The sequence below is a fragment of the Nelumbo lutea genome, chromosome 2, assembly GCF_056320005.1.
Source record: "Nelumbo lutea isolate HS-2025 chromosome 2, American lotus-T2T, whole genome shotgun sequence".
NCBI classification, from domain to species: domain Eukaryota; kingdom Viridiplantae; phylum Streptophyta; class Magnoliopsida; order Proteales; family Nelumbonaceae; genus Nelumbo; species Nelumbo lutea.
Window position 1 is genome coordinate 91,382,501 of NC_142685.1, and position 7,500 is coordinate 91,390,000.

Here is a 7,500-nt window from a genome sequence, read left to right on the forward strand (position 1 = left end):
TGAAGAAATTAGAGTGCTCAAAGCAAGCCTACGCTCTGTATACATTAGCATGGGAGAACATCATAGGATTTTGATTCCAATCTTTTAGAGAAAGGATTGGTAGGAGTTGTATTCACAAGCCGTCTAGGTGATTCTTAGGAAGAATCAAGTTCTTAGGAAGGACACTACTGATTCTGCTCCACCTTGCACTGCGCCATCATCAGTGGGAGCAGATTTTGGTTTCTACCTTGGGCGTGAAAACCTCCATTGAGAGATATTGCTTCTCTGTATCAGGTATTATCTCTCCCTACTTCTTTTGGTTCAAATCTGGTTCAGTTTATGGTTCAAGAATGATCCTTGAAAATATGATTTTCTAAATAGGGAATTTGATTCCCAGTTGAATGGAAAGAAAAAAATTTTGAAATTCGCCCCCTTTATTCCGCATTCTTGGGCGTCCATGTGATGGATTTCCTATCCCTTCAGTGGTATTAGAGCCATGGTTCAAATCTTGAACCATTCTGTTTCAGATCTGAACCTGCGCAAATAGGGAGAAGACGTTCTACCCAATTTGCGCAGATATGGGTTTTGGGAAATTTGCTCCCAAAACAGATGGGCAAATAATCTGAAATTAATTTTAAATAAATCTGTTTATTATTTAGAATAGTTCTTTATAATTTTCTTGATTTATGGGTTGTTTGTACAAGAGGAGATCGAAATCTTGGTTTGCGTAGGGAGAACTGCAAGATTTGAAGTTTATTGAATTTATTTATTACATTTGGTTTGTAAATATTTTTTTTTTATTTTAGACTCAATGTATAGGCATTCGATCTGCTGTAATAATTAGTAGAAATAGGATTTCTATTTATTTTAATTTTGGATTGAAGATGGCGGCGCAGAGAAGGAGATTTCGCAGATGGGAGATTCGCTATCTGCGATTTGCAGTTTGAGAAACTACAATCTATGATCTAACCTCTGTTTTGCAGGATGGAGTGTATGAACAGCCCTGATTAACTGATTTTTGTATTTCTTTTATCAGTTATTTAATTTTAGATTATTTTCTTGAATTAAGGATTTAATTAAAAATCAAACCCTAGACCCATTCGAACCAAGATTGGTTCAAACTGTTTGGACCAATTCTAGGGTTTAATCAAGGCTGAAAGTCAGCCCTAATTTTCCCACTAATGGGCCTAAGGATTGATATTTAATTAAATGGTTAATTCGGCCCAGCCTGTAAAGGCCCAGTTATAAATAGTTAAAGCTGCAAAAGCCCATTTTAAAGATAAAGCTATATGGGCCGAACTGGGTAACCCTAATTCAGCCCATATACCTAGATAATATTAATGGTTAATATTATGGAATTTTTAACGGGCTTCCAATGGGCCTTACAGATAGTTAATTGATTGGATCAATTTAGCCCTGCATGAGATGTATGGATGTGTGTCGTGCTGCGTACATGGGCCATAAGTACTTGGCCCATGCTCATTCGACAGTGGCTCTTGCGCACACCATGGCTGAATGCACATCATTGCCATGGTGTCCCTCTTGGTCATTGGATGACCTCCCTCAGTGGTGGTCCCCACATCTCATCGAAATCTGGCTTTATGAAAGTCAATGGGAGCCACTTTGGTTTGACCTAAATCAAACTAGGGCCTAATTTTTGTTCCCTCCAGCTAATATGAGTGCATGTGAAAGGGAGATTCATATGATGAACTCTCTAAAGCCCTTCCATCATTAGCATGAGGATGGGTCCTTCAGTAATGAGGAAACGCACCAGAAAATGGGCTATCCATTTGTTGTTGGGCTTGTCTGAGTGTTTCATAAGATGATAGGAGCATCATAGACCGATGTGGGAGGGTCTTCACTAGAAAATGGGAACTCTCTCACGGTACCTTGGCGTTCACGAATATGATGGGTAAGCACTCACTGGACAGAAAGGTTTACCTGAAAACGACTCTGAAACTTGTCTGATAGAGGCCAAAGGGAAAACTCGTATGATGAGTGGATATGATCCTTCATAGAAAGGTGGTGGGGTTATGTAGCTGAAACAGTTGGCTACATGCACCCTATGTGATTTCCCACATTTCCAGAGACAACCCGTAGTCTCCGTCACTGAGAAAGGAGGGAAATCTCAGAGATTTATAAATGGAAATGGATCGTAGATTAAAAGCCATATCTATGAAATGAACATGAATCAAATTAGGTTGTGGACTGATGTTTGCTCTTTTATCAGAAAATGACAAACGGATCTTTTGCAAAGCTTCTTGGTGACAGGGCTTCTGAGGCCTGAAGGAGAGACTATTAGGAATGGGAGGAGAAAAACTCCCTAGCCCGGTGTTACATCATCGCCTCCTTGGACAACCCAATACAGAGGTAGTTCGATCAGATCGAACTTGCCAAGGACATATTGGACAGCCTGAGGACGATGTATGAAGAGCAGAATCATTCTACTCGGCAAAAGGTCTTGAAACAGTTCATGACCACTCAAATGTCCAAGGGCCAACAAGTTCACGACCGTTGTCTTTGAATGATGGGTTACATCAACGAACTGGAGGCTATTGGATCCGGGCTGGACCTCGCAACCCAGATAGATGCTATCCTTAATTCTTTGCCTCCTTCCTTTAATCCGTTCATCATGAACTATAACATGAACAAGATGAATGTCAGCTTGCAAGAGCTCTGCAATATGTTGCAAAGAGCTGAAGAACTAATTAAAAAGGATGAGCCCATAGCTATGCTTGTTGAAGCTAGCAAAATGGGCAAGAGAAAGAGGAAGGCAAAGAAGCCTCAGAAGACCGGCCACTGGAAACGGAATTGTCCTGCCTACCTAGAATCCAAGAAAGGTAATTTCAAAACTTGTGTTATAGAAACCAATTTATTGGTAGCTTCTGTGTCCTGGTGTATTGACTCCGGGGCTTCAACTCATGCGTGTAACTCACTGCAGGGGTTCAAGGTAAGCAGAAGGCTGAGTGAAGGAGAAGTCACTCTCTACTTGGGGACTATTGCAACTATTGCAGCCGCGGCAATAGGAACCGTGGAGTTTATTTTTAGAGAAGGAAAAGTTGTACTGAAAGATTGTCTTTATGTACAAAACTTAAGAAGAAATTTGATTTCTGTTTCAAAACTGTGTGCAGATGGTTATTTTGTCTTCTTTAGTAATACGATTACTGTTAAAAGAAATAACAGATTCATCGCATACGGGGAACTGGAGAACGACCTCTATGTTCTACATCCTTCTCTAGAAACTAACATAACCGAAACTACATTGGCTGAAATCCCCAAGAAGAGAGCCCGTGATACAGTTAATCCCACGTGTCTGTGGCATTACTGACTTGGCCACATCGGTGCTGACCGAATCACAAGGTTGGTAAAGGATGGTCCTTTGGATTTTCTAACTGTAGAAGATCTTCCCACCTGTGAGCCTTGCCTACAAGGCAAGATGACGAAATGACCATTTGACGGTAAGCCTGAAAGATGTACAGGCACACTTGACCTAATACATGCTGATGTATGTGGTCCCCTGAGTGTTAGGACACGGAATCAACACGTGTATTTCATCACCTTCACATATGATTTCTCACGATATGGTTACGTGTACCTAATGAGACACAAGTCTGAATCCTTTGAAAAGTTCAAAGAGTTTAGACAAGAGGTCATGAAACAGTTGGGGAGAGAAATTAAAGCCCTTCGATCTGATCGAGGTAGCGAGTATCTCTCTGACGAGTATAGTATCACAATTAGCTCCTCCTGCTACACCACATCTTAACAGTGTTTTAGAGAGGAGGAATTGAACCTTATTGGGTATGGTCTGGTCGCTTCTCATACACTCAGAGTTACCCACATCCTTTTGGGGTTACTCATTAGAGACTGTGATTTACGTGCTGAATCGGGTTCCAACCAAATCGGTTCTGAACACTCCATATGAACTTTGGACCAGAAAGAAACCAATTGTCAGACACTTGAAGATTTGGGGTTGCCCAGCACACGTTAAATGAACGAGTGCAGACAAGTTGGAATCCAAAACCAGCGGTTGCCTATTTGTAGGCTACCCAAAAGGCTCTGTAGGTTATCTTTTCCATAACCCAAGTGAGCAGAAACTGTTCTACAGTTGAAATGCCCAGTTCTTGGAGACCGATTATATCCTGGACACCCATCGTCAGGAAATTGTTCTTGATGAGGAGAGCTCAGGAGCAGTGGGAGATGTCCCACAAGTTCCTGGTAGTGACCAACCTAGAAGATCCACTTGGGTATCCTGGCCACCAGTCCGTTATGGTTATGACCAGGATCGTTACCTAGTGGAAACCTTGACTAGTGAGGAGGATCCCGTGACTTCTGCGGAAGCTATGTTGGACATAGATTCCCAGAAGTGGGTGGAGGCCATGAGAGCAGAGATGGACTCAATGAAGACCAATGGAGTCTGGACTCTAGTAGATCCGCCCTCCGGGATAATAGCAATCGGTTGCAAATGGATTTACAAGAGGAAGAAGGGCCCCAATGGTAGGGTTGAGACCTTCAAAGCTCGTTTGGTGGTTAAAGGGTACACTCAGAAAGAGGGTATCGATTATGAGGAAAACTTTTGGCCTGTGGCCATGCTTAAATCCATTAGGATCCTGCTAGCTGTAGCAGCATACCATGATTATGCTACGGGTCAGGAAAACATGGTGTGTAAAATTAATAGATCCATTTATGGACTTAAGCAAGCTTCTAGAAGTTGGAACATCCATTTTGACTCTACCGTCAAATCGTTTGACTTCGAGCAGAATCCGGATGAACCCTATGTTTGCAGGAAGTACAGTGGAGATAAGGTTACCTTCTTGGTTCTGTATGTAGATGACATTCTACTCATTGGGAATGATGTAGGAATGTTGACTACGGTGAAAGTATGGCTTTCACAGCAATTCTCCATGAAAGATCTTGGAGAGGCCTCCTATATACTGGGTCTTCAACTCTATAGAGATAGATCGAAGTGGATAATAAGATTATCCCAATCTGCCTACATTGACAAAATAGTCGAAAGATACAGCATGAAAAACTCCAAGAAAGGAAATGTTCCTTTCAGGCATGGAGTCACTCTCTCCAAGAAGATGTCTCCCAAGACTTCTGAGGAGATTGATGGCATGAAAGACGTCCCCTATGCCTCTGCCATGGGGAGCATCATGTATGCCATGCTGTGCACTCGCCCTAACATTGCTCAGGCAGTGAGTGTAGTAAGCAGATTTCAGGCCAACCTAGGGTAGGAGCATTGGACTGCTGTGAAAAACACATTAAGTACCTTTGAAGGACAAAAGAGTTTTGTCTAGTATTCGATAGTAGCTCACTACAGATCCAAGGGTATACAAATGCCGATTTCCAATTGGATCCAGATGATAGAAAGTCTACATCTGGATATGTTTTCACGATAGGATCGTGTGCTGTTTGTTGGAAAAGCAGCAAACACGGGTCCACTACAGACTCCACGAACGAGGCTGAGTACATTACCGCAAGTGTGGCTGCCAAAGAAGCTGTGTGGATGAAGAAGTTCGTTCACGAGTTGGGAATAGTTCCGTCTAGCACATCACCCATCCCATTGTTGTGTGACAACAATGGAGCTATTGCTTAGGCTAAGGAGCCACGAGCCCACTTGAAGTCGAAGCACATCGAGAGGAAGTACCTTCTATTGAGGGAGATTGTTGGTAGAGGGGATGTCCTGATTCAGAAGGCAGCATCAGCGGAAAATGTAGCAGACCCATTGACAAAGCCACTATCACAGAAAGTGTTTGAGAAACACATGGAAAGCATGGGACTCCGGCTTGTACCTGATTGGACCTAAGTGCAAGTGGGAGTTGTTAGACAGTTTTGTATGCCCTTAGCTTCAATCAAAATGATGTACTTTATGAATTTATTGTAAATGAATAAAAGTGCATATTTGATTCAGGTTCCCTTGGTATGTTTCTATGTAATACCCTTAAACTGGACACTTAATGAGACTCGTGTTAGTTATGAATGTTCACAGCCAGTGGGTCGGTCTGGGGAGACCTATCCTGACAAGGCTGACACTATGGTGCCACCAAGTCAGTTGGGGTGGCTTGTCTCAGCTACCGGGGTGAGACCCTAGGCACACACAGTGTGGGATTAATTGAATCTTTGAGCTGGACCAGATTTCCAGTATTGCCATGGACCTTGGAGATTGATGGGCAAAACTGGAAAGTTACACTCGACCCCTAGACTCGATTATGATACTGCACTAGGTGTCGGATTGGGATGTCTTTGATGTACCAATCAGTGAGATCCTTAACGGGGGTCAAAACCTGGGTATATTGGGACAGTTTAAGAATTCATTTGAGTGGGTGATCATAGTGACAGGATCAGCCCCTTTGTCGGACAAAGGTAATGATCGGGGATGCACTCTAACTGATGGAAACCAAGACTGCTGGTAGCCGATTTCAATCGTTGAAATTTTTTTTGCAAAATATATTTTATATGAGATATAAAAGTATATAAATTATGGTTTCAAAATGATTTGCAAAAGGTTTTATTTCCCAGGATCCATATTTGAGAGAGTGCAACACTGTTCCTTACAGCCGAGGGAGAGGTCCTCTCTTGTCGAGCAGTGTGTGATCATTATGGGCTGAGAGGTTGAGTGTAAGACCATTGAGGATAATACCTGATGGACTATTCTTGCATCTGTCCACAGTCCCTGGGTGTTGCAAGGTGGCTTGGCCCAGGGAACACTTAGGGTAAGTGTTGGGCCCATAGAGCCCATCTGATGGATTTCAGGGGGTGCATTGTCCATAACAGTGTATTCAGCCAGGCCTTGTAACAAAGGCTGGGCTGAACCCATGTGGCTGATGTGTAGATCAATGTTTGGGTCCCACGCCATACAAGGAAGCCCAATTGGGCAGCAGTTTGGATGGCTTAATGAATACATAACCCTAAATGGGCCTTAAGCCCATTTCAAACTGGGCTAATTTGATTAGTCTTTAAGGGGAGAATTCTGAGATAAGATCAACTGATAGGATTGGGCCCACACACTATCCACTCAGAGAGTCCAAGATCTAAATGAGATTTAGATTTGGAAGCTTCCTAATTAGATTAGGAGTTGGCTGATCTAATCTACAGATAAGACAATGATTATCCCTTATCTTAAAGGGACTTCTAATCCAGATATGATTTGAGTTAGCAACTCCTAATGGGATTAGGAGCTGATCCCTTTAAGTCTATAAAAAGAAGAGGGGGCGACAATCTTTAAAAAAAAAAACCTCCAACAGACACAAGTCTAGTCTTCAGAGCTGAGATCACAAAGGAGAGAATTCTACACCCTGCAAATTCTCTCTAGCCGCCTCCTTCCTGCAGCCGCCGCCTATAGCAGTTCGATCTCCATTGGTTGGGAGAAATCAAGATTGGATCTTGATTCCAATCTTTTGGAGAAAAGATTGGTAGGAGTTGTACTCACAAGCCGTCCAGGTGATTCTAGGGAAGAATCAAGTTCTTAGAAAGGACATTGTTGATTCTGCTCCACCTTACACTGCGGCATCTTCAGTGGGA